Source organism: Antechinus flavipes, chromosome 2 (genome assembly GCF_016432865.1).
Source record: "Antechinus flavipes isolate AdamAnt ecotype Samford, QLD, Australia chromosome 2, AdamAnt_v2, whole genome shotgun sequence".
Taxonomy (NCBI): domain Eukaryota; kingdom Metazoa; phylum Chordata; class Mammalia; order Dasyuromorphia; family Dasyuridae; genus Antechinus; species Antechinus flavipes.
In genome coordinates this window covers 392608225-392634081 of record NC_067399.1, presented here as the reverse complement: position 1 = coordinate 392634081, position 25857 = coordinate 392608225, and the positions used below count along the sequence as shown (strand labels likewise).

The 25857-nt window shown below is 33.0% G+C and overlaps 1 protein-coding gene across 2 annotated transcripts in view; it reads left to right on the top strand.

Moving 5' to 3' along the window:
* The window catches only part of NR3C1 (nuclear receptor subfamily 3 group C member 1), a 131121-nt gene that overhangs the window by 23672 nt on the left and 81592 nt on the right, over nucleotides 1–25857 (top strand). The window lies entirely within an intron of this gene.

Genomic DNA, 25857 nt, shown 5'->3' with positions numbered 1-25857 from the left:
CCCATAGAATTTATATTCTGTAGGAGACAGAGACATGGAGAAGAGAGGAAGGTTTTGTATGTAAACAGATGAGTGTCTACAAAATAAATATACAGTAATTTGTATCAAGGGTAGGGATTAATGGTATCAACATTGGGAGGGTCAGTTGTGTGTGACTAAGAAAAGGCTTTGTGTAGGAGGTAGCACTTGAACTCTGATCTTTTGAAAGGAACTGGGGTTTCCTAGCAGGTGAGGAAGGAAAACATGTAGGTCTATATAAGACGGCTTGTCTAAAGCTTTTTCAAAGTAGATTATGTAATTGTAAGTTAAAACATCTAATTTCTATTCTTTGTTTAAAAATTGCTTTCAGTAATGTATGGGAATAAAGATTCCTTTCACCCATAAATCTAAGATCCTATAATCAAAAAGATTAATTATTTTAGACTGGAGGAGACCTTAGAGATCATCATAGTCTGGTTGCATCCTTTTATAGATGAGGAAACTTAGGCCCAGAGAGGTTAAGAAAATAATAGTTAGAATTTGAACCCAAACCTCCTGATTTTAAATTTGGCACCATGTTTTACTGCATCATGTTCTCTGTAATGATTTTATTACTTTTATTTATTTCTGTATCTTCTGTATTCCACTAGCTACTAAAGAATTTGTTGCCAAATAAATTTAATGAAGTGAATTCAGGAACAAATGTAATAGTTAGGCCTTTTTTCATGAAGTAAGCTTGTCACTCTGTGACTTTAGAAAGACCATGTTCAAATATCACCATGGAGTTTTTCTGGTGGGTCATTTTTAGGCTGTTTAAGGAGAATCATCTAATCTTGCTATTGAATTTCTTCTCCTTTGGCTTCTCACTACAGAAATTTCCCACTTTTCTCCAGCTCACAAAAGCCATGGTTTGAAAAGTGCATACTACTATGAAAACATGTAGAACACCACAAACCAAATAGACCGGGGAATTGAAAATCTAGGATTTTCTGAGTTACAAAATGAACTCTTTCTTTGATTTGTCACTCTGGGTTATGTTGTTTAATTATTCTGTTTCTACTTATTTATAAATGTTCATTCACAGAGTTGATTTAAAGACTAGGCAATTTACTAACCATTTAGAATATTCAAATATAAGATTATGACATTAAATAACAATATGCTCAAAAGAAAATTAGCTTGGTAACCAAATGTTTTATATGTTGCAAGGTGATAAAGGGAGACATATGGGGAAAATGAAGAGCAGGAAGTTGTCATTGAACCAGAAGATAGTTACTTTTGAACTAGTATCTTGAAAATACATTTCCTTATATTCAGTTGCAAGTACCAGTGTAGTGAACACATCAGAATTTCACTGTAATCTTTATTGTATGTCATATATATATATATATATATATATACATATATATACACATATATACATATATGTATATATATATAATTGCATATATATGTTATATAATTATACTTAATTATATATCATATAACAAATTATTGATGATAATAATATATTACTTTTTTGCACATTGATTTACACATTGGCCTTCCTGCTTCACAGAATAAGTATAAGAAATTCCCAATTCTTTCCTAATTCTAAATCAGCAATTGAGATGGCAACTTCCAAAGGAAAAATGTCACCCTTATTCCTGTAATGTAAAGGTTCTGAATCTGGCACATGTGAGCTTTAAAGGAATACACATGTGCACACATACACACACATGGAGTTGTCTTTTAATATCAATTTCTTTTGTAATACTGTATATTTGCTTTTATTCTTTTAGTTACTTAAAGACATCTAAAAAGGAATCCAGTGACTTTACCATTCTATTGCAGGAGTTGATGACACCCAAAAGGTTAAGGACCTTTGCTATAAAAACATTCTTTAGGAGTATCTGGGTGGAAAATATATCTTTCTACATTCCTCAACCTGAAACTTGTTTTATTCATGTATTTTTCTTTGCTATCTTTTTCACTATATAAGTCTTTGGCACATCAGCATCTTATTCTAGATCCCTGGCTCAGCTGAATAACATTACTTCTTGAACGGATGTAAAATCATTTGAATATATACTAACTCCTTTAACATAAAAGTAGATATCATTTACAGCAAACAAATATGGAGTGCCTACAAGACATTGTGCCAAGAACTAGGAATACAAAAAGAAAAAAAAAAAGCCCAAACAGGATACAATTAAATAGCCATTTTCTGGAAGAAAAAAAAAAGTACATAGGCATTTAATCATTGAACTTTAGAGCTAGGAGGGACTTTTAGAGATCATCTAATGCAAATACTATAGATAGATAAGGAAATGAGATGTGTAACCATCAAGTGACTTGTTCAGGATTACATGGAAAATTAGTAGAAAAGCCAGGTTGACCATTCAGGTGTCAAGCTTGCCTTCTATCCTAGTGATCTTTATACTCCCAGTATTTAGCTTGTTATCAGTAATTTTTTACTAAACTAAATTATATGAAGGATACTTTTTTTTTCAATTGTGAAGGAATAAAACAGAAATGGTTTATTTGAAAGATTATTCCTAGAGAAATGAGAATATTTTGAAATCTGTAATTTTAAATATAAGATCATAGATTTGGAGCTGAAAGGGACCTTTAGACAATCCAACCTCCTCATTTTATAGATGACAAAACTAAGGTCTATAGAGATTACACTAATTCCCAGAGTCACACAGATAGTTATTGTCAGGAAGAATTTAAACTGAGGCTTTCTGACTCTTAAATCTAATACTCTATGTACTCTTGCATGCTGCCTTTCAAATTAAGAAATCTTCTGCAGAGGATTTGTGAGAAAACATAAACAGAATTTATATAGAATAAAAAAGAATATGGAGAAATGGTGTGCCATAAGTGGTTGGAGTGTCCAAAAAGATGTAACACACATTTTTCAGAACATTGAGTTTGGGGGAAGAGTATAGACAAAAATAAAAGGGGGAAGGAGCGGGCATTTATGAAGCACCTGCTATGTATTAGACACTATGCTAAGTGCTTTACAAATTTTATCTCATTTGATTCTTGCAAAAATTTTTCAAGGTAGGTGTTATTATCTCCATTTTATAATTGTGAAAACTGAGGCAGATTAAGTGACTTATCCATGGTCACATAGTTAATAAGACCAAATTTGAATTCAAATCTTTCTGCCTTCAGGGCACCCAACTGTCTCTTTATGGGGAAGGCTTGAGGTTTGAGTCAGCATTAGGGAAGTCCTGGTATGAAAATACAGCAGCTCAACTGCTTATCTGTAATATAGAGCCTTAGAGATTAACCTGGACAATGAGAGAGTTAAGTTACTCATGATCACATTGCTCTTATATGTTGGAAGCAGGACTTAAACCCAGACCTTCTTGAGTCCAAGGCTAGCTCCCTCTCTGCCCTGTCATGCTACTTATCGTAGTTTCAAAATTCTATCAAGTTTTCAAGCCTCACACATCTTTGATAAATTGATAACACTAGAATATGAAACATGGAAGAGTCATTATCATAACCATGGCTAATATATATGTACTTTATACATAGATCATGATGAGGTCCCAAGTCATTGTATAGCTCCAGCCAGTTTTCTGGAACAAGGAATTTGTATTTTAGTAGCATGACATTGCTGCCAATAAACCATGCCAGCTTAAGCGGCATTAAGTAGTTATAACTTCCAAGGTTCATATGATGTCACTGTCACTATCACACCTGCAGGATTGATTGTGTTCGTTTCTTGTTGTTGTTATTCTTCAGTCATTTCTGTCACGTATGACTCTTTGTGGCCCCATTTGGATTTTTCCTGGTAGAAGTACTAGAGTGGTTTACCATTTCCTTATCCAGTTCATTTGACAGTTAAGGAAACTGAGGCAAACAGGATTTCCAAGTGCTGCTTTTTTACAGGGATGTTGACAGACCAAAATACATTCAGAAGACGGCAACAAAGATCTCGAGAAGCCTGAAAATTGTTTCACATGAATAACTGTTTGAAGGAATTAGAGAAGGGTTTTATTCTGGAAAGACAAAATATAAGGAATATGTGGAGCTGCCTTCAGCTCTTTGAAAGGCTGCACTGAAGAAAGATTAATGGAATAAGTTTTAGGGACATGGATTTAAACTTTTTATAAGGTAGAATTATAATGGAACTGTCCAGAAACGAAATGGATTGTCACATGAAATAGTTAATTGATTAATTAACAAGTATTTATTAAGCACCTGCTCTAAGCCAGGCACTGTGCTAGGCTTTGAAAATACTAATATAAAGAATAAAACAATCCTTGCTTATAAAGAGCTTATATTCTTTTTAAAACAAATTTTAATTAATAACTTTTGTTTTTATATCACCTAGTTACTTTCTGCCCCTCCCAGAGAACTATCACATACAACAAAAGATTTTTTTTTTTAAAGGAAGAAAAGAAAACCAAAAACAAGACTAATTACATGGGGAAAAAAAAAAAAAACAGTCTGACTTAATATGCAGTATTACACATGCATTTTGTCCTCTTTTACCCTTTGGTCTGTATGCTTTTGCAATATTCATTTTATATTATTTCAAGAATAGCTTAAATTTTAATGGGAGAACATAGCCCACTAACACTGGAGATGTTCAAACAGATGATATTATGGCATGAACTAGAAGGAAACAATCACTAGGTGAAAGGAACATTAGAGGCCATCTTATGGAACCTATATCCAGAGCTGTGACTAAGGATATATTCACTTGTGGCAAAAAGTCTGAATAAATGCAGGTAGCAGTACAGACAATAGTTTGTGTGTATGTGTGTGTGTTTTTGTTTTGTTTTGTTTTGTTTTGTTTTTTACCATATATGAGTCTGCCCCTTTGAGTTGAGGAGGTAGTATTCCTTAGGATGGACAGACCTGGGGAAAGTAGAGTTTTGTGGTAGTTATGCCTCAGGGCATCCCCGGCCAGAGTGGGCCTGAGAGATGAAGTACAGAAATGGTAAAGTCCCTGAGAATCTTTATCTCAAGTCTGAAGCATTTCTCAGATTTTGGCCACCTTAACAAAGCCCCATTCTGCTTGTGCTTATGGCTTCACTTTTATATCCATCGTTTATGATTGAAAATACGCTCCTGAAACAAATCCCAAATGGACATCTCATTTTTACACAAAAATGTCCAGTGAGGAGGAATCCATTGCCTCCTAAGGCAGCCCATTCTACATTTGGATTGTGAGATATTTTGCCTTTTATCTAGCTAGAACCTGTCCCTGCAATTTCCACTCATTGTTTCTAATTTTCCGTTCTGTATCTAAAAAGAATAAAGCTTATTGCTTTTCCATATGACAGCCCTTCAAATATTTGTACCATGAAAGGGTATATAAGGGACCCCAGGTTTCATTCCACCTCAGATGTTTTATGAAACTGATTCCATTTAGTCTTTTCTATTAAGCATGTGCTAGGAAAATATGGGAGTTTTATGATATTTGTCCCTTTCCTCGAGTTTACAAACTTATTAGAAAAGCAAGCTTTTCATGCTTTCACCCATTTATTCAATAAGCATTTATTACATATTTCTGATTTTCTAGGCATTATATTAGGTGCTAGAAAAGAGAAGGGGGAAAGGGAATAAGTACTTAAAATGCTCATTATTTACCTAGACTAAGAGCAACATTGTGTTAAGAACTGGGGAAATAAATAGAAAAAGAAATGAAGGTCCTTTTCTCAAGGAACCTATCAATCTCGATTTGGAAATGATAATACATATAAAAGAATTCAGATGGAATGGACCAGAAGTCCTAAGGGTGTAAAACAGGGCAATGACCATGCCCAGGCATATAGAAAGCACAGTGGTAAGGCAGATGGTAAGTCCTGGTGCTTTTTCATCTTACTAGAAGGCGTATAGTTAATAACTCTTGTCTCATCAAGTATTATGAACAGCAATGTCATTTGTCCCCCAAGGGGTTTTGGTGGCCCAGCAACAGAGGGTGGGAGGCAGGGCAGGAAGAGGCAAAAGACAAGGAAAGGGGAAGGGCACCCCTATTGGTGATTCTGGGTGGCACTGGGTAATTATGGTAGGGAGGTGGGAAGGGTTAAGGGAATGGAGCTGCCTACTAGGCAGTTACAGATGTAGGAAGGGGGAGAGTGATTAAGTGAATTCTGATGTAAAACAATATCAAATAAGTGTTTGAATATTAGACTATGATATAAATTTGAAACTGGTTTGGATCTTGATTTATAGTCATAAGAGCTACCTTAGATTCAATTCAAATCAAGGGAGTTATCTTTGTCAAATTGAATAGGCCTGAAAAATGAGACTCAGAACAGCTTTTAAAAATCCAAACATGTTGCCTTATAATGAAAATATTTGGCTTTTTATAGTAGTAATTAAAGGAATTTAATACTTTTTTTTCATAATCATTTGCCTTTGCCTCCCACTGTAATAGAGAACTAAGAATTCATGAAGTTCTCTAAATGTATAAAGCAACTTTTTTTTAAATGAAAGGAAAGGAGGAAGAAGAATGGGAACTGCTCCATTAAAAAAAAAAAAAAATGTTTCAAATTAGTGAATCACTTAGCTCACGGGAATGATCCATAGAAGAAAAAAAATTCCCTTAATGTCTCTGCTTCAGTTTGTCCAAAATGTCCAAAATTTGACTTTTGAAATTGTTTGAAATTGACTTGTATAAGATATTTAGCTGAAGTCTAAGCAATCTCCTGCAGCATAAAGGACAAATTACAACTGTTTACTTTGTATTATTTTATCTGTTATATCAACTGGCCTTTGTTCTCATTGACTCATCTTCCAACCACTTATAAACAGAGTCAGATATTTTGATTTTGCATAGATTTAATAGATAGGCAGCATGGAGTAATGGAAAAAGACCCTGGCTTCAGAACTAGAAAGACATTGAGCCAAAACCCAACTCTGACATATTGGCTCTATGTCCCTTATTATGTTACTTGAACACTTAATGATCTTGACAGCTCTCTGAAACTAAAAGTTACAAATCTGAATTGGTAGAAAGAATTTCCTTATCTGGAGTTCCCTATTACCAGTGAAATTAGATTGATAAGGTTACACTGGAATAGTAGTTTTTCTTGTAGATTTAATTATGTCTCTATAAACACTCTCTTTAAAAATGACTTAATGACAAGAGTGTTTCTGACCAGTTAGATACTTCAATATTATCCCACAACTAAAAAGAAGTATTTTTAAAAATTACTTTTGTCTCAACCTATTTAATTTGTCTTCTTCTTTAGATAATAGTTCCGGGGGGGGGGGGGGGGGAATTAATATCTCATTTACTTAAAGGTTTATTATTATTTGGGTATTTTACTGACCACTTATTCTTATAATCTCATAAAGAAACTATGGAATCATCATTAAGGGAAAGCAGCATAATGTCATTTATGGAGAATGGAATTGTTTCCAAATTATTATAAATGACAGGTTAGAGTTTAGTATTGGATTTGTAGTCACTTAGATATGGGTTTGAATTTTGCCTCTAAAACTTAACTAGTATGACCATGGGCAAGCCACTTATATTCTCTGAACCTTATTTAAATGGAATAAGTGTAATAATACCTGTATCACATTTCTCATATGGTTGTTATGAGGCTTAACTTTATATAAATGCTTTGAAAATGTTAAAGCTATATAGATGTCTTGACTAGGAGTCAGGCAATGTGAGTTCTAATTCCAGCTTTATCACTAACTAGCTATGTGACCTTAGACAAAGTACTTCCACATTTGTAAACCGAGGAGATTTAACTAGAATCCAATAATTTGATCAAACTGAAAATCTAGTTACTTTAGAAACATTCAAACTCTTAAAATTCTGTGATTCAGTTATTTTAATCAAGTAACTCTAATTACTAATCTCTTTTCAGTATATATATGAAAGCACACTGCTAATTTATTTAGCTGGGAACTTTGGGGATGATTTTTTATCCCATCTATACTTAACCATTCTCGTATATGTTAAAAAGCAAATACATGATTTATATATTCTCTGTCTTTTTGTCTTTTGTCTCTTCTTAAACTCCCTTCTTCTACATCTATCTCTATCTCTATTTCTATCTCTTTCACCTTTTGAATTGTCTTCAAACGATAAACAATTTAATGTGGAAAACATTTTAATAGTAATCTAGGCCAGCCCCTTCCTTTTACAGATGTGGAAATTGAACCACTCATAACTTAAATGACCTGGCCAGGGTCCCATTGTTAGTATAATATGGGATGATGATTTTTTTTTTTTTTGGATTTATTTTGTACCATTGTATCATCTTGGTTTGGTCACTAAGATTTTTTTTTAGTTACTAAATTTCTGTATCACTCATTAATGCCAGTATTTATATCTTTTAATTTTTTCTCATGTCTTATTGTCTAATGTCTCTGACACTAAGGCAAATAATACTGAAGACTGCTTTACCTACATCAGAAAAATTGTGGTGGATGTCTCTATTTCTTTCTCTAGGCATTATCCATTTTTATAGTTGACTTATGAAAAGTTATAGTTTTTTTTAAAATCCCATGTAAAGTATTCTGTTTAAACCCCAATTTTACTCTTTGTGACTGTTTTTTTCATGAAGCAAATTATTAGGTTTATCTTCTCATACATTCTATCCTTTTTTATTTTATGAGTAAATTTAATCCATTTATATTTACTTGGTTTTTTCCCTCCATTTTTGTCATAACTTAGTCTCTATAATTTGTTTTGCTTACACTAATTTGATCCCAAACTCTTACTCACTCCCACCACCCTGCCAAATTCTTTGAGTTTGCTTTATTATTTATCTTCTATCTTTTTCTCTCTTTGTCTTCCCTTTTACAACTCAATTAAAAGAATATTTCAGGTTTCCTTCCCCTCCCTACACCAATACACTTTCTTAGTTTTAGTAACATTCATTTATCATACTTTTTTATAGAACATAGTCATTTATTTCACTTATTTTCTTGCTCCTTTCCCCTTGTAGGATACTTTGCAAAGTAATCTCCCATTCAGGGTCTTTCTATTATATACTTTCTTTGTCCGTTCTCTTTATAATTCTTATAAATTGAAGATTTTGAAAGACAAAGACCTTGTCCCTTCTTTTGTCTATTCCTAATTCTGTCTAATCTATTTGTGAGATTATGAGTTTCACCTATCCTTCTTTTCTGCATTTCTTTTTGCTGTTGTTATTGATATTTTGAAAAATCTTCTGCAGAATCTTAGTCTCAAAAATACTACTTTAGGAAGGAGACAGTATTGTGTAGTGTGAAGCCTTCATTATCTCATATCAAGGAACTTAGTCTTAATAGCTACCATTTCAATCATCACCTACCTATCATAAAACCCACCCAAATCTGTATATCTATCTCCCCTCCCTCTTCTTTCACTTTTTGTGATGGATATCCCTGGTGATCCATATATCTTCATTTCTTTCTTTTTCTTTTTCTTTTTTTTTTTAGTTTTTTAATTTAGTTTTTAATTAAACCTTTTTATTTTCAAAACATATGCATAGTTTTCAACATTCACCCTTGCAAAATCTTTTGTTCCAGATTTTTTTTCTCCCTTCCTCCTACCTCCTGCCCTAAATGGTAATGCAATAAATGTATGTTAAACATGTGCAATTCTTCTGTACATATTTCTACAATTATCATGCAACATTAGAAAAATCAGATCAAAAAGGAAAAAAAAAAAAAAGAAAGAAAACAAAATGCAAGCAAACCACAACAACAAAAGTGAAAATACTATATTATAATCCACACTCAGTCCCCACAGTCCTCTCTCTGCATGCAGATGGCTCTGTTCATCATAAGACTATTGGAACTGGCCTGAATCACCTCGCTATTGATGAGAGCCATGTCCATCAGACTTGATCATTGTATAATCTTGCTGTTATTGTGTACAATTATCTCCTGGGTCTTCTCACTTCACTTAGCATCAGTTCATGTCTCTCTAGGCCTCTCTGAAATCATCCTGCTGATCATTTCTTATAGAACAATAATATTCCATAACATTCATATATCATAACTTATTCAGTCATTCTTCAAACTAATGGACATTTACTCAGTTTCCAGTTTCTTGCCACTACAAAAAGGGCTGCCACAAACATTTTTGCATATGTGGGTCCCTTTCCCTCCTTTATGATCTCTTTGTGATACATGCTCAGTAGAGAACTGTTGGAGCAAAGAATATGCACAGTTTGACAACTCTTTAAGAATAGTTCCAAATTGCTCTCCAGAAGGGCTGAATGAGTTCACAACTCCACCAACAATGTGTTAGTGTCCCAGTTTGCCCACATCCTCCCCAACATTGATCATTATCTTTTCCAATCTTAGACAATTTGAGAGGTGTATAGTGGTACCTCAGAGTTATTTTAATTTGCATTTCTCTCATCAATAACGATTTAGAGTACCTTTTCATATGACTAGAAATGGTTTTAATTTCTTCATCTGAAAATCTGTCCATATACTTAGACCATTTATCAGTTGGAGAATGGCTTGAACTCTTACAAATGTGAGTCAATTCTCTACCAAAACACTTGGATGTAAATTTTTTTTCCCAGTTTATTGTTTCCTTTCTGATCTTTTATGCCTTGGTTTTGTTTGTACTAAAACTTTTTAACTCAATGTCATCAAAATTATCCATTTTGCATTTTTCTTTAGCCTCATGCATAGTTTCCTTTCTTCTCTACAGATCTGAGAGGTAGACTCTCCTTTGTACTTTTAATATGCTTAAAATACCACTCTTTATGTCTAAATCATAAACCCATTTTGATCTTATCTTGGTATAGAGTGCTAGGTATGGATCAGTGCCTAGTTTCTGCCTTACTAATTTTTCCCAGTAATTTTTGTGAATTATTATCTCACAAGCTGGGTCTTTGAGTTTATCAAATACTAGATTACTATAATCATTCACTATTTTATCTTGTAAACCTAACTTATTCCATTGATCATCTACTCTATTTCTTAGCTAGTACCAAATGGTTTTGATGACTGCTGCTTTATAATATAGTTTTAGGTAGGCCACCTTCATTTGTATTTTTTTCATTCATTCCCTTGAAATTCTTGACCTTTTGTTCTTCCAGATGAACATTTTCATTATTTTTTTCTAACATTGTAAAATAATTTTTTGGGCATTTGATTGGTATGGCACTAAATACGTAAATTAATTTAGTTCATATTGTCATTTTTAATAGCTCAGCCTATCCATGAGCATTTAATATTTTTCCAGTTGATTAGATCTGCCTTTATTTGTGTGGAAAGTGTTTTATAATTTTGTTCATATAGTTCTTGACTTTGTCTTGGCAAGTGGACTCCCAAATATTTTATAGTCTGTATAGTTATTTTAAATGGAATTTCTCTTTGTATCTCTTGCTGCTGGACTTTGTTGTTAATATATAAAAATGCTGATTATTTATGTGGATTTAGTTTGTATCCTGCAACTTTGCTAAAGTTGTGTTAGTTGATTTTCTAAGTATAATCATATCATCTGCAAAGAGTGATAATTTGGTTTCCTCCTTACCTATTCTAATTCCTTTAATTTCTTTTTCATTTTTTATTGCCAAAGCTAGTATTTCTAAAGCAACACTGAATAGTAATGGTGATAATAGACAACCTTGTTTTACCCCTAATCTTACTGGGAATGGTTCTAGTTTATCCCCATTATATATGATGCTTGCTGATGATTTTAAATAGATGCTATTAATCATTTTAAGAAAAACTCATTGATTCTGATATTCCCTAGAATTTTCAATAGGAATAAGTGTTGGATTTTTATCAAATGCTTTTTTCTGCATCTATTGAGATAATCATATGTTTTTATTAGTTTGGTTATTAATATAGTAAATTATGCTAATAGTTTTCCTAATATGTGAACCCAGCCATCCATTCTTGGTAGAAATCATAGTTGGGGGGAATAGCTTGGTATAATCTTTTTGATAATATTTTATTTAAGATTTTTGCATCAATATTCATTAAAGAAATTGGTCTATGATTTTCTTTTTCTGTTTTGGCCTTCCTTGTTTAAGTATCAGCACCGTGTCTGTGTCATAAAAGGAATTTGATAGGACTCCTTCTCCTTTTTTTTTTTTTCCTCCAAATAGTTTGCATAGTATTGGAATTAATTGTTGTTTAAATGTTTGGTAGAATTCACTTGTGAATGCATCTGGTCCTGGAGATTTTTTTTCTTAAGGAGTTAATTAATAACTTGTTCAATTTATTTTTCTAAAATGGGACTATTTAAGTCATTTATTTCCTCCTCTTAATCTGGGCAGTCTATATTTTTATAAGTATTCATTCATTTCACTTAGATTATCAGATTTATTGGCATACAGTTGGGCATAACGCCTTGTCAGTCTGGTGAAGGCTAGAGATCTCAGAATAATGTTGATAAATATATAAAATAAATACATAGGATTAGAAAGAAACCCAATTACAAACCCAATTGAAATACAATTATGGAAAACTACTAATGAACAAGGCACTTTTCTTATTTGAAAAGCTAATTGATTGACTTCTGTTCATTGATATTTGAATTTATCTACATAAGTAGACTATGGAATTTTTAGTTTGTGATGTAACCATCCAGACTCAAACAATAACCTGTTAAGGTCTGTATTACAATTAACAAAATTTATTAATATTCATGGTTGTTGATATTTACTGAAATTGAAATTAGCAGAATTTAACAGACAATATATGTTGTCTAAATTTAGGGAGAAATTACTCTTCATTTACTTTAAAGCTTTCTTTATTACCAAGCTTGAATGCTTTTTGAGTTGTAGGATTTCATTGTATCTTATATGAACAATTTGACAATTCTTTAAAGTCTCTTCTCAATATTTTGGACTTGTTTATAGGATATTTCATTATCAGGGAGTAGTTTATGTAAATATTTTATTCTTAATTGCTGCCAAAATAAATTGTTAATTTTCTTCCTTTTTTTTTTACTTACCCATCTTTTTACTCATAATTTTAAAAATTAATATATAAAGAAAAGCATTTTAGCCTTAATTGAGTAGAATCAAATGAGGCTAGTCCAAAACATATTCATTTCTCAAAATATAGTTAGAGAAGTACTGCAATTCAAAAGTAATTTGGGAGCAGGATAATATATATGGCTAGCTTATTTTCTTTCCAATTCTCAAATGGAGGAAGAATGTCAGCAGTTTAATGGACATTATCAGTGATTTTTTTTGTAATCATCTTATTATTTGCAATATTTATGACACTTCAGATTGATATTATTAACCCTCTGAACTTCATTTTCTGCTGTATCAGTTTGAATACTAATCAGTTGAATACTTGAAGAAGATTTTTGAATCCTGTTATCAGAAGGAAATATTTGAAATACCCAGAGTTTTCAAATTGAGAACAATATCTCACTTTGTATAGTTTTAAGTGAATCCTGGCTTGCATCTATCTCTTCCATTTACATATAACATGTAAAACTTTCATATAGTTGGCATTTGATAAATGCTTATGAAATTTTTATTGTACTTATTATTTGTAAGAATTTTTTTTTTCATTAGCCCCTCAGTGAGAGGCTGGAGAACCATTCTAACTTCAACCACCCTCTTCTCTTTTAATCTTTTAAAATTCTTTCACTGGACAGTATAGCTTAAACAAAATAAGGAATAGTTGGCCGATGGCTATTTGATACTGTATTCTTTAATTGTTCACATATTTAAATATTTGCTATCCACGCAAGTTTACATTTTTATACTGGGTTTAAATCATTAGCAAATAAAGATAAAAATCTCTTACTCTTGTCACCCTTAATAGCATATGCATCTAATTTATATTTAGCATCAATATTTAATAAACTTGAATAACAAATTTAATTTAAAAATAGGAGAGAGAAAGGGGAGGGAGAGAAGAGAGAGAGAAACAAACTTAAAGCTTACCCTTCAAAATGAAATAGTCTATAAGACACAGAAAATATTTTCTTATGTTTTATAAATAGTTTTGTAGAAACTGAAACTAATATTTGGTATTCTATTTCTTAGTTCTTGCCAAAAATTTTGCTATAAAAACTGCTTTATGTATTGATTCTTTATTTCTCTTTATGGAAAATAAGGCTTTTCATTCTCAACTTAATGGTTTTACTTAATGCCAACTGTGGCTTTTAAATTTTTTACTGCTCATTTGTGTGAACTGAAACTACCAATACCACCTATCTAGAATTATATAAGGCAGATATGCTTATTATTGCAAAAAAAAAAAAAAGCATACACACACACATATATAGACAGACAGGAGAGGAAAAGGAAGAGCGTGATAGAGAGAGAAAGGGAAGGAGAGAGAGAGAGAAGGAGAGGGAGAGGAAGAGGAAGAAAGAGTGGGGTCAACTAGGCACTGGGCTTGGAATCAGGAAGACTTTTCTTTGTAAATTCAACTCCAGCCTTATTAGGTGTCTGATCTTGGGCAAGTCACTTAATCCTGTTTGCCTCAGTTTCTTCATTTGTAAAATGAGGTGGAGAAGGAAATGGCAAACCACTGTTGTGTCTTTGCCAAGAAAACCCCAGATAGGGTCACTAAGTCAGACATGATAAAAAACAATCCCACAACAAAAAAATATACATATATAAAATCTTTTCTGAAATTTTGAAATAATCTCTATCTTCAATATAATTGAACAGTTTTTTTTTTTTTAGCAAAAAGTGAATTTTTGATAGCAAAATCAGTATCATATCAGCTTTTGTGTGCCTAGCAATTAACTTGGTGTTTTGAACATAGTAAGTACTTTTTGAATTTTTGTCACCAGAGTTTCACTATGCCAGAGAGTCATTTGAAAGACCAGTTAAAGGATACTTAATTCAGAAGAGAATAAAAGGTAATAAGCAATGTTTTCATTGTTCATTCATTTCGATCAAACCCTATTTTGGAGTTTTCTTGGCAAAGATTTCTTCTCCAGCCCATTTTATAGCTGAAGAAACTGAGGCAAATAGGATTAAATGACTTGCTCAGAATCAAAATTAGTAAGTCTCTCGGGCCTTTCTGAACTCAGAAGAGCCCAGTGTTTTATTGACTGTGCCACTTAGCTTAAATCAGCTGTCAGGAGCTCTAGTTATATAAGAGTATTGCCAAATATTGATGTCCTAGGGAAACCTAAGATTGTGGACCAGTAAGGTACTTAACCCATACCAAGTATTTGACATAGTAGGTAATAGGTTCAAGTTCTAACTCTGCTTTAAAATTTGGGCATAAGTCCTTTCTCTCTGATCTCATTTTTATCATCTGTAAAATTTACACAGTTTAATGAAATAACCTTCTAATTCTAAATTTATGATCCTATGGTCTACTCTGGGTGGAGGCATAAATCATTGAGATTATTAATAGAGAGAAAACCCTGCCTCCCCTCCCCCCCATTGATTCCAGCATGTTGTGTCAGAGATCAGGAAATATGGTAGTCTGGTAACAGTACATTTGTTAATAGTCAACAAAGATCAACATGTTTAATAATGTTGCATTTGTAAAAATTGAAGAGAAAAAGTAGTAGTCTTAAAATGTCCACCAAGGCTCTGAGAATTTTGTACTTATAATATTTAATTGTAGTATTCTAAGTTTATTAAAAATGCTATATGTGACATTCCAAAAGTCTTAATGCAGTTTCAAGCTATTAAGCCTAAAAATTTTTTTAAACTTCACTGAGATTTTTGAAAGACCCTGTATTTGGGATTCTGATTATTGTGTCATGTATTTCTTTTACTTGGAAATATTTAAAGATTCTTGATAATTGAGTTCTTCAAACTCACTAGTTTGCAGTTTGTATTGTGCCTGTGGAGGTAGAAGCCATTTTTTTCATCTCATATTTAAAACATAAGATTTAATCTTTCAAAAAAATTTAAATTGTGTTTAGTCCTCTAGATTTGGAATTGGAATAATTAGGATAAAATGGAAGAAGTGTTGCTATTTCAGCAGAATTCTAGAATTCTGTTTCTGGGCTTTACCATTTCTAGTGTAATGAATCTGGCATCTTTCCAACCATTAACTAATAGAACAAAGATGGATTTTTAAAAGAAGTTTATTTACATAATGCTTGAAGTCCAATTGAAAACAGGTGTCCTGATGAAATCTTGTAAACAATGTATGTACCATGACTGGAAAACTTTAATCATCATGCCTATTTTTCATCTGTTTGTGGAGATAGGCATTATCATCTGTCTCATCTGAAGGCTCTGAGCATGAGGGTCTATGTTTTTTAGTATTTAGAACTCTTAAGAAGAAAAATTATACTGCTACCAATTTGTTAAAACCATACTTCCCTGTGGAAAAAAAAAAGTTGTTGGGTCCCTCAAAGTCAAGGTCTTAATTCATGACTTCATTGAGGTGTGTGGAGGGGATTTTTTCTTCTTAAAGCCAATAAATTCTGGTCCATCCTGCCAAATTGTAAGTATGTTGTGAGATAGTAAAGAAAAATCCTTCCTCATACATAGCAGGTATTGTACTCAGTACAGGCTTCAAGTATGATCCCAGTAAAAGAGTCAGAAGACCAGGTCAGTCCTGAGACCTCTGTCAGTAGAAAGTTGACCACTGGATGATGACTGGGGAGAGGTAGAGAAGGAAGTGAGAGAGGGGACAATAGCAACTCATGAAAAACTAAAGCATAGAATATCATCTGAATCATCCATCACTCCACCTAAGAAGTTGGCGTTCTTTTTTTCAGATTGAAACATTGCATGGAATTGTTGAACCATATGCTGGAAAATAACACATGTGAAATGGTTTCCTTAGGGTAATGCTATAATGTTGCAATATGAAATAAATCTCAGGAAACAACTGAGAAATTGACTCATTGGGAGTGTAAATGAGGGAAAAGGCTCCTAACTGTGTTGCTGGTGGTTCCCAGGCACTGAGTGAAAACAGCTCTGGTGCCATTGTAGATTTCATCTGTTTCCTGTGGAAGCTGTTGGGTCCCTTTGATTTCTGGATGGTTGGTGACCAGAGAATATTGCTCCTCTAGAGGATAAGAAAAAAAAAGAGAGAGAGAAACTCTTTTTTGGATAAACCCATTTACTGAGTACAATACCTGCTATGTATGAGGAAGGATTTTTCTTTACTATCTCACAGTATAATTGTGGTGGGGCATCAGCTTATAAGACTTGTCATTTGGTTCTATCTGAATTCTGAAAGTTATTTGGCAGACAGTGAGAGATGGAGTGAAAAAAAAAAAAAAAAAACCTTGGCTTTAAGATAGGAAGATCTGGATCCAAATCCTGTTTTCTAACCCTTATTAGTTGTGGGACTATAGTGGACAAATCACTTAAGTTCTCCAAGGGTCAATTTCCTCACTTGTAAAAGGTAAAATATAACACCTCTAGTACTTGCCTTAAAAAATTGTGAGCATCAAGTGAAATCATGTCAAGTTGCTTTGCAAACTTTAAGGCATTATATGTGTCAGTTGTTAGTAACAGAAGAAGTATCTTGGAAAGAAAAAAGTTTTGCTGTATTGGGGGCTAAGCATGATCATAGCTAAAATAACTTTTGTGGTTTGGGATTGACCACAGTTTGCCTGTCTGAATTACTGACTGCTCATCCCATCCCTCACTGATATCTTCAAACTTAGTACAGTATCCCTTATATTCTCAACCCTTTATCTTCATTGCCCCTTTTAACTCCTATTTTGTTTTAATATTAACTATATTGCAGATTTGAAGTTTTATATGCCATTGGATTTTTAATTTGAAAAAATTAAAATCTCTTTCAAGATGGAAATTGTGGTTTCAGAAAAAGTTTTTTATAAAATTTCTATTTTAAAATCTGTCTACATAAATGGAAAAGTAGATATGGAAAATTTTTCCTCACTGTTGTCAGGATATCATTTTAAGTTGTGACAATGTGTTTTTGTGTGGAGAGCCTTTCTTCAGGTTGTGATAGATCAGTTGGATTATTTTAGATAATTATTACACAATGCTGAGTGACCTTGGGCTATTAAGTGTTAGTACTTTGGAGTTAATTGAGTAAGATTTACAAATCACAGCTCCTATGTTTATTATTATTATTATTATTATTAATTTTTTTTAGAACAGGCTCCCACTTTATCTGACTTTATGCATTCTTTTCCCATAGTGCTCTCTGATTGGTGCACAACACAGAGTAAACAACTTACTGTAAATGGGCTTCTTGCCAGCTGGCATAGAGCAACATTAAGCTTGTGACTTGCACTCAGGGTTAGGAAATGCTTTTTAACTTATGCACCCCTTTTCTATCCCAGTCTCTGAAATGAAAAAAAGAGAAAACACCTTAAATTCATTGATTATGTACCTCTGCTGGATTATAAGCTTTTAAGAACTGTTTACAGAATATGCATACTATTTGATTAGAACTCTTTATGTAAAACATTGAAGTTTGAAATTTTAAAAAGATAATTCTAAAACCCATGCTTTCAGCTGCCTTCGATTAAATTATGTTTGGCAAGGGAAGAAGGGAAGGGGAGAAATTATACTTTTAATGTTAGTTTCAAATAGTAATTTTGAAACTTTTTGGAGAAAAGAAAATGCTTTATGTGAGATACAAAGGTTTTTAGTGTGTTTATTTTCAAACGTGAAGGACTAAACCAAATCTTTAGAAAAAAAGGGAATAGATGGGAACAGGATTTAATTCATTCTTCTTGCTTTGTCCAATACTTTGTCACTGAACAATGAATTATAATTTTATTTAAATATAGTCAATGTATGTCTTGAATTAATTTACACTTATGACCATTACCTGTAATTTTGCATATCTAAGTACTTTATATGGTGTGGGTTTTTTACATAGTACAGTTTATAAATTTATTTGTGTGTATATATATAAGCATTTTATATCCTTTTTTGATTGTCAATGGAACTCGGTAAATAGGTAAGGCTATTATTATGGTCCCCATATGACAGATGAGGAAATTGATGGGAAGAAGGGGGGCCATGTCAAAGAGGTAAAGTAGTTTGCCCAAGTCACTTAGCTAACTAATCAGTGGAAGAGCCAGACCTCAAACTTTGGCCTACCTCTTTTGTGTAGAAAAGTCAACAGTAGGATCCTACGAAAAAAATTAGATATCTAATGGTATAAGAAATAATTGTCTTTTGGAATATTTCAAGAAATGTAGATTCTTATTTTTGCTTTAAGTCAGAAATTGTTAAATAACTGTGAGTGTGTGAGAGAGAGAGAGAGAGAGAGAGAGAGAGAGAGAGAGAGAGAGAGAGAGAGAGAGAGAGAGAAAGAGAGACAGACAGACAGACAGACAGAGAAACAGAGGAGGGAGAGAGGGAGAAAAGGAAGAGAGAGAGAGAGAGAGGGGAAAGGAGAGAAGGAGGGAGGGAGGAAGGGGGGGAAGGGAGAAGAAGAGATCTTGGCAACCTGGTAAAAGCTAGGAGCCCTTTCTCAGAATTGTATTTTAAAATGAATAAAATAAAATACATAAGATTACAAAGGAAACCAATTGTGTTGAAATACTGTTAACAAAATATCAAAAGAACAAGTTCATGGACCCCAGGCTAAGAACCCTTGCTCTAGATGAAAGCCTCCCTTTGGAGTCATATTACCTAGATAGAAAAGGTCAGTTCTTAGTTTGTGCTGTGTGACAGATATAACATCCAAGTTTCTGGTAATTGTTTAAAGGATTTTGTGTAAAAATGCTAGTAGATCACTGGACCTGTATTCAGAGTTTTTTTTAATAGAAGGGGAGTGTATCAAATTTGACCTGTAGATAGTTTCATATTAAAGGCCACAAGACCTGGAGAAAAATGTTGAGATATACTTGAATGATCTGTAAACTTATCTTGGATACAGTGGCACAGATCACTCCATGAGTTTTTGATGCATGTTCTTCAGTGCTGGGGTAGCAGAAAAATTTATCACTTCAGCCATGCTGGTGATAACCCTCTCTGCAAGCCTTGCTAAGTTGATCTTCAGATTTTAACAGCCTTATAACCCATCAATGACCAGGACTTGAAGCCTTTTGAATTTGGGAGGAGGGAGAGCTTGCCACAATTTATCCTTCTCCAGAAAGAGCCTCCATGTCATGATGATGCATCAGAGAAGGATGCTAGTAGCGGTCTATTTTTAAATAATTGGAAATAATTGACAGGAAATTCATATGAAAAACAGCCTATTACAAGAGATAGTGGGCAAATCTTAGAGTCATGCAGATCAAAATTCAGGGCCTGCTTCTGACAATTACTATGTGACCATGAGCAAAAGGCCCCTAAGAAACTTCTATCTAAGGGTAAGGACCATCTGATCTAAAAAGATCAGAAATCCTGACCAACTAGATTAATAAACATTAGTTATTGAAATGAATTATTTACATTCCATAGCTTTCTGATTTAGCAATTAATAACAATGTGTTTCTCCTGCTTTTCTTTCTAATTAGTTTTTTATACTTGATACATTTTCTTTGAATCAAAGAAAGCATTACCTGGTCAGCCTCTTTTTTGCTAATAGTTTATATCTGTTTGCAATTTTGATCAATTCAATGTTAGTAATTATGTGTAGTACAGATCTTTGTAAATGAATTTAATTTTAATTTAATTATTCTTTTAACATCTGTGCTACTAACCTATTCATATTATTCTTGTGTATTCTTTAGCAATGGCTTCTCATGCTTTCTCTAGGTAATTGGTATCACAAGGTCTTTGTATGTATAGAACTTGAGAGGTTATAGGTTTAGAAATGACAGTTCCCAAAACTGCCAGTATTTAAGAAATTGAAACAAGATAGCAAAACAAGATTTCTCAGTAATCTGAAAAAGTAGAAGGTGGATGCTGGGATAATACTTGCTTTTTTAAATGAGTATCTTAAGGCTTAATTTTATTGTTACTGATAGGAATGAACTAATAGAATACTGGTGTATTCTAGTTATAGAAAGGTAATATGGCGTGAGAAGTTGGATACTGGCTTGGGAGTCAGAAGACTTTTAACGACTATGTGAATCTAGACAAGCTATTTAACTTCTCACTGTTTCAGTCAATTCTCAAAAATTATAAATTGCTGAATAGTTGCTGCCCTATATTGGGAGAGGTATTTTCCTTATTAGTATCACTTCTGCAGTTCCCTAAGCCTAGACCCCTCTTGCATATAATATACCTTTTTGTTGTTTGGTCATATCTGACTCTATTTGGAGTTTTCTTGGGAAGAATACTGGAATGGTTTGCTATCTCCACTTTCTGTTTATTTTACAGACCAGGAAACTGAGGCAAACAGGGTTCATTGACTTGTCCAGGGTCACACAGCTACATAAGTATCTGAGTATCTCATGAAGATGAGTTTTTCTATTTCCAAGGCCAAGGCTCTATCCACTGAGCCATCAAGCTGCTTCTCCAAAAACTATTGAGTTCAATAAAACGTTGAAATTAATGTTTTTATTAGCAGTGTACATTTGAAGGACCCATTATTCACACTGCATATTTTATTGGAGCTAAGAAAAAAAAAAAAGGTTCAAATCACAATGCTTAGGGCACATATGGGTGCCAGACCTCTTTGCAATGGTTCAAAAGATAAATTGGCTAACAAGTCAGGAATCATTGGAAGAGTGGAGGATGCTCTGGGCTAGGACTGGGATTCTAGTCCCAACTCTTCTACAGCAATCGTTTCCATAGCTTTAAAATTGGGGTCATTAAAATAATACATTACTTAATGCACCTCATAGTACTGTTGTGAGGAATTAATTTTTTAAGCCTTATTCTGTTATGTAAATATGAGCCATGATTACCATTGCCAAAATAATAGTAACTAGGTAGTGTGATGAAAAAAAGGTAGGAAGATTGTCATTATGGTGAAATTTCATACAATTTTTTAAAATGCTAAGTAAAAATGTAAATCTCCTCTTGGATTGAATTAAACAATTCAGGAGTGACATTGTCTACAAGAAGAGTTCTTAACCAGGGCTGGAAGGAGAGGGGGGTTGGGAGAAGGAGAGATGTCTGTGAACTTGTTTTTAAAAATGTTTTTAATAAGTGTATTTCAATATAATTCATTTTTATAAAGATAAGTAGGTGGTGCAGTAGATAAAGTAATGAGCATGGAAATAAGTAAGACCTGAGTTCGTCTTCAATCTCAGATATTTAGTGGCTATATAATCTTGGATAATCACATAACTCATGTTTCCCTCAGTTTTCTTATCTGTAAGATGTGTATAATAATGACACTTTCATGATTGTTCTGAGGATCAAATGAGATAGAAAAATTCTTAGCACAATACCTAGCACATAGTCGATACTTGATAAATGCTTATGGGAGAAGGGTAGTTTACACAATAATATATTTAAAAGGAATAGCAAGTATTTGTAATAGATTTCAGTTTCACGTGTAATCCTTTTATTATGCTACATTATAGAAAGGCTTGTTTTATTACATAAATTTAAAAAATAATTGCTAATTTTCTGTCTTCCTTTGTAATCCTAAATATTTTATCCATTTGAAAATATGATTCTGAGAAGTACATAGACTTTACTAGATTGCTTAAAGGAATTCATGGCACACTGAAAAGTGCTGTTTTTTAAAAATATCTTATGCTCATTGGGCTTTTCTTCAAACATGTAGAACGCTTGATGTACGTGTGTATGTATGTGTGTGTGTGTTTCTCTTCTTTTAAAGGATTCCAAAGTCTACATTGTATATGATAGTTCTGGGAGCTAAAGGGATAAATTGATATTTAATTAGTGACATTAAGATGTGAAACACATTTTTGATTAAGCAATAGAAGAACAAGTAAAATAAGGAGATTGGATTTCTCTCCCAGTCCCCTTATCCTGAGCACCCCACCACATCCCTCAAGAGATCTGGTTCTCTCTATCATTCATTGGTTCTTAGTTACAAGATTATAGTTTGAGTCAAACCTTTTCAAGTTGATTCCCAGTATCAATGTCTGGCTGCCATGTTTTCCAGTTGCTTTTATAATTTTTAACAGACTTCATCATATGGCCCTATAAAAATTAGAACTCTCTAGGATGTTTAAAACTACTATAAATTACAATTAAAAATTCCCATCCATAAAACCTTGCCTTGTATTTATGGATAGAATTAAGGCTTTGAAAGGTAGAGAGCACTTATAAATATTATTTGATGACAGGATTTATAAAGTAACAAATGATACTAATGACTGGATACTTTTGTTGTATCATCATTTTACTACCTGTTCTGGAAGACTAGATTTCAAAAGAGGAGGATCGTTTTTTAAGCATGTTTAGTCAGTACTTCAAGAAACAAAACCAAAATAAAATATTTTCCTTAAGCACAGAATTCTGAAGAAACCAGGGTAAAGAAAGATTTGGTGGTGCTTGAAATTGCAAGGGGAAAAATCTTTCTTAATCTGTGTTAGAGGGCTTTTTAAAGTGCTTAAATTTAAATTATCATCTGACTGATTAAAAAAAAAAAAAACGGATTTTAGCTCATAACAATTATTTCCTAACAACCATGTGTTAGGGGACTCATAAGCCACTCTACTCACCAGGGCAATGCAGCATGTACTAACCAGCTTCTTCCTTTAAGCAACTGAGAATCAGGGAACTGTTAAGCCTCCACAGGATAGAGGTGAAAGTACAAACAAGTCTTTGAAAGGCAAGTCCTTCTGCCTTTCTTCTTTCTTTTCTCATTTCATTTATCTGAGCTGAAAACCATTATAAGATGGGTACATGTTTCAGTAGATAATAAGAAAGAATTATTTTCTATCATAATAAAGATCTGAGAACTGACTAGCACCTTAGATTTTGTAATTTGAAAAGATAAGCATTCCTTCTTTGGCTCTGTACAAATATTTACTAAATTTATCATGCAATGTTAAAGCATCAGTTTTTTTTTCCACCAAAACACATGTTTTATGGCTCAACACATGCCAACCAAAATATATGTTGGTTGACTTGATAAAATCTCCTGTCAGACACGTTGCTGAAAGTGAAAGAAATACCAAATCCAGGACCTACATTTTGTAATTATTTGACAAAGGTGACAGTGTCTTGTGCCAAGAGTTGACAAAAGCACCAATTTCAGCCTGTCTCCTCTTTTTCTATGGCCTGTGAGATATAATTTTCTAATTCAGCAATAAGTTCGAAATTTCTATCAACAAAGACTTGCCAAACCTGAATACCAGAAATCTTGACATTTCATGGTAGCACATTGTTGGCTAATAAAAAGAGAATATACAACTGTAAGTTTTGATCGGTTTATTTGTGATATTTGGATTCTTAATGGGCTTTCAAAGTGCACTGTTAGATTGGCTTCTCATAGTTTAAGAGAAAGTGGAAAAAATGTGTGATTACATTTCCACTTCTCATGCCACCACAAACATATCCAAAGAGAAGAGAAACCTACATTCTATAGCAAGCCTACTTGACTAAGTGTATTGCTTCTGCCTAAAATTAGATATCTAATTTTGTTTTGTTTCTGGGCCAATGTTTACCAAAAAATAGCATTTTAAAAAAATATTTTCTTTCTGGATATGTTTTGTAAATGGCCTCTGTTTTTCAGATTTTTTGTTTAGTTTTGGGTTTTGTTTTGACATTTGCACACATTTCACAAATATGTAAAAGCGAAGGCCCTGCTCAATTTATTCTGAACAATAGGTGACTAAAAGTCACCTCTTCTTTTTAGAGCTACATGAACCCAAAGGCTGAAATATTTAAGGCATGGCCATGTATGAAATATAGCTTTCTTTTCCACTTTTTAGCACACATTACTCACTTAGTCACATTTGGAATGTGTGTAAAATTTCAGTAGATTAGCCTACAGAGGAAGACAAATAAATGTTTGTTGGGCCATTTTCCTATGCATATGTAGGACTTGGGGGAAGTGCTGGGCATTTATGGAAACAATGTTGGGAAACAGTAAGAAATGTTTTTCTTCTGTGTTTATATTCTCTCTGATTTAAATAGGTGGCTGATTTTCTAAAAAGAGAAGAAAATGATACTATACTACTATTATAGAATTGAGAATTCTTGAAGGTCAGAGTCTGTCTCTAATCCTACATTAAAAACAGAGAAACACTGGATTTATGGAATTCTATGTCCCCAAGAGTACTCAATTAATTTTCTTTGGGATCAAATAATCTTTTTTTTAAGCTTTGTCATATAATTGGAAACTTTGACCCATTACTTTTCTGCAGTCCAAAGCAAGTTTTATTTTCTGTATCTGCTATGACCGCTTGGTTTAACTATAATGAGATGATTTTATAAATCATGAAAATGGATAGTCAGGCAAGAAGAGCAAAATAGGGTCCTGTCCAGAGCCAGGACAAAGAATTTCTGTGTCCAAGACACACTTTTTAAAAAATCTGATTTTCCATTGTATCACTGTCCAACACATACTTTGAATTTTCGCTGTAGAACAGAACTATGGAAAACCTGTTAATGGTCGGTTAAAGCTTATGGACCCTTTCTCACAATAAGGGCTTTAAATGCATAGAATAAAATAGGATTAAAAAGGAAATCTGTTATATTGAAGTTCATCAGAATATTAAAAAAAAAAAAAAGCTCATGGATTCAAAGGTTCACAACCCTACTGAAGAATGTATAACTTGATTTGTCCAAAATAAATATCTCCATGCCATGGAGAGCAACATTTTTAAGCATTAAAAATGTAATAATTAAAAATTTCTCTTTTTGAATTCCCTGCTATATCCCATTTTTGCTCTTGAGGAGATACTAGAGACTTTTCATCCTAATCAGAATTGAAGGCAAATTTTTTGAAGTTACAGTATTGATCAGAAAGTAAAATATAATCCTTGAAACAAATAAAAAAAATTGGACTTGTTTTATTAATATACACAAACATTTAAATGTGTATTTGTGCATCTAGGGAACTTCCAGATAAAGGGACTTCCTACAGTCTTTCAGTATTGTACTGACTTTGCAAAACCTTATGGTATTATTGACTTGCCTAGAGCAGAGATGCTAGGCAGAAGTTTCAAAATGTCTACCCCCACTTGCTACCAGGGAAACACTCTAGTGGAGAATAAAATGTAATTAGGAAATG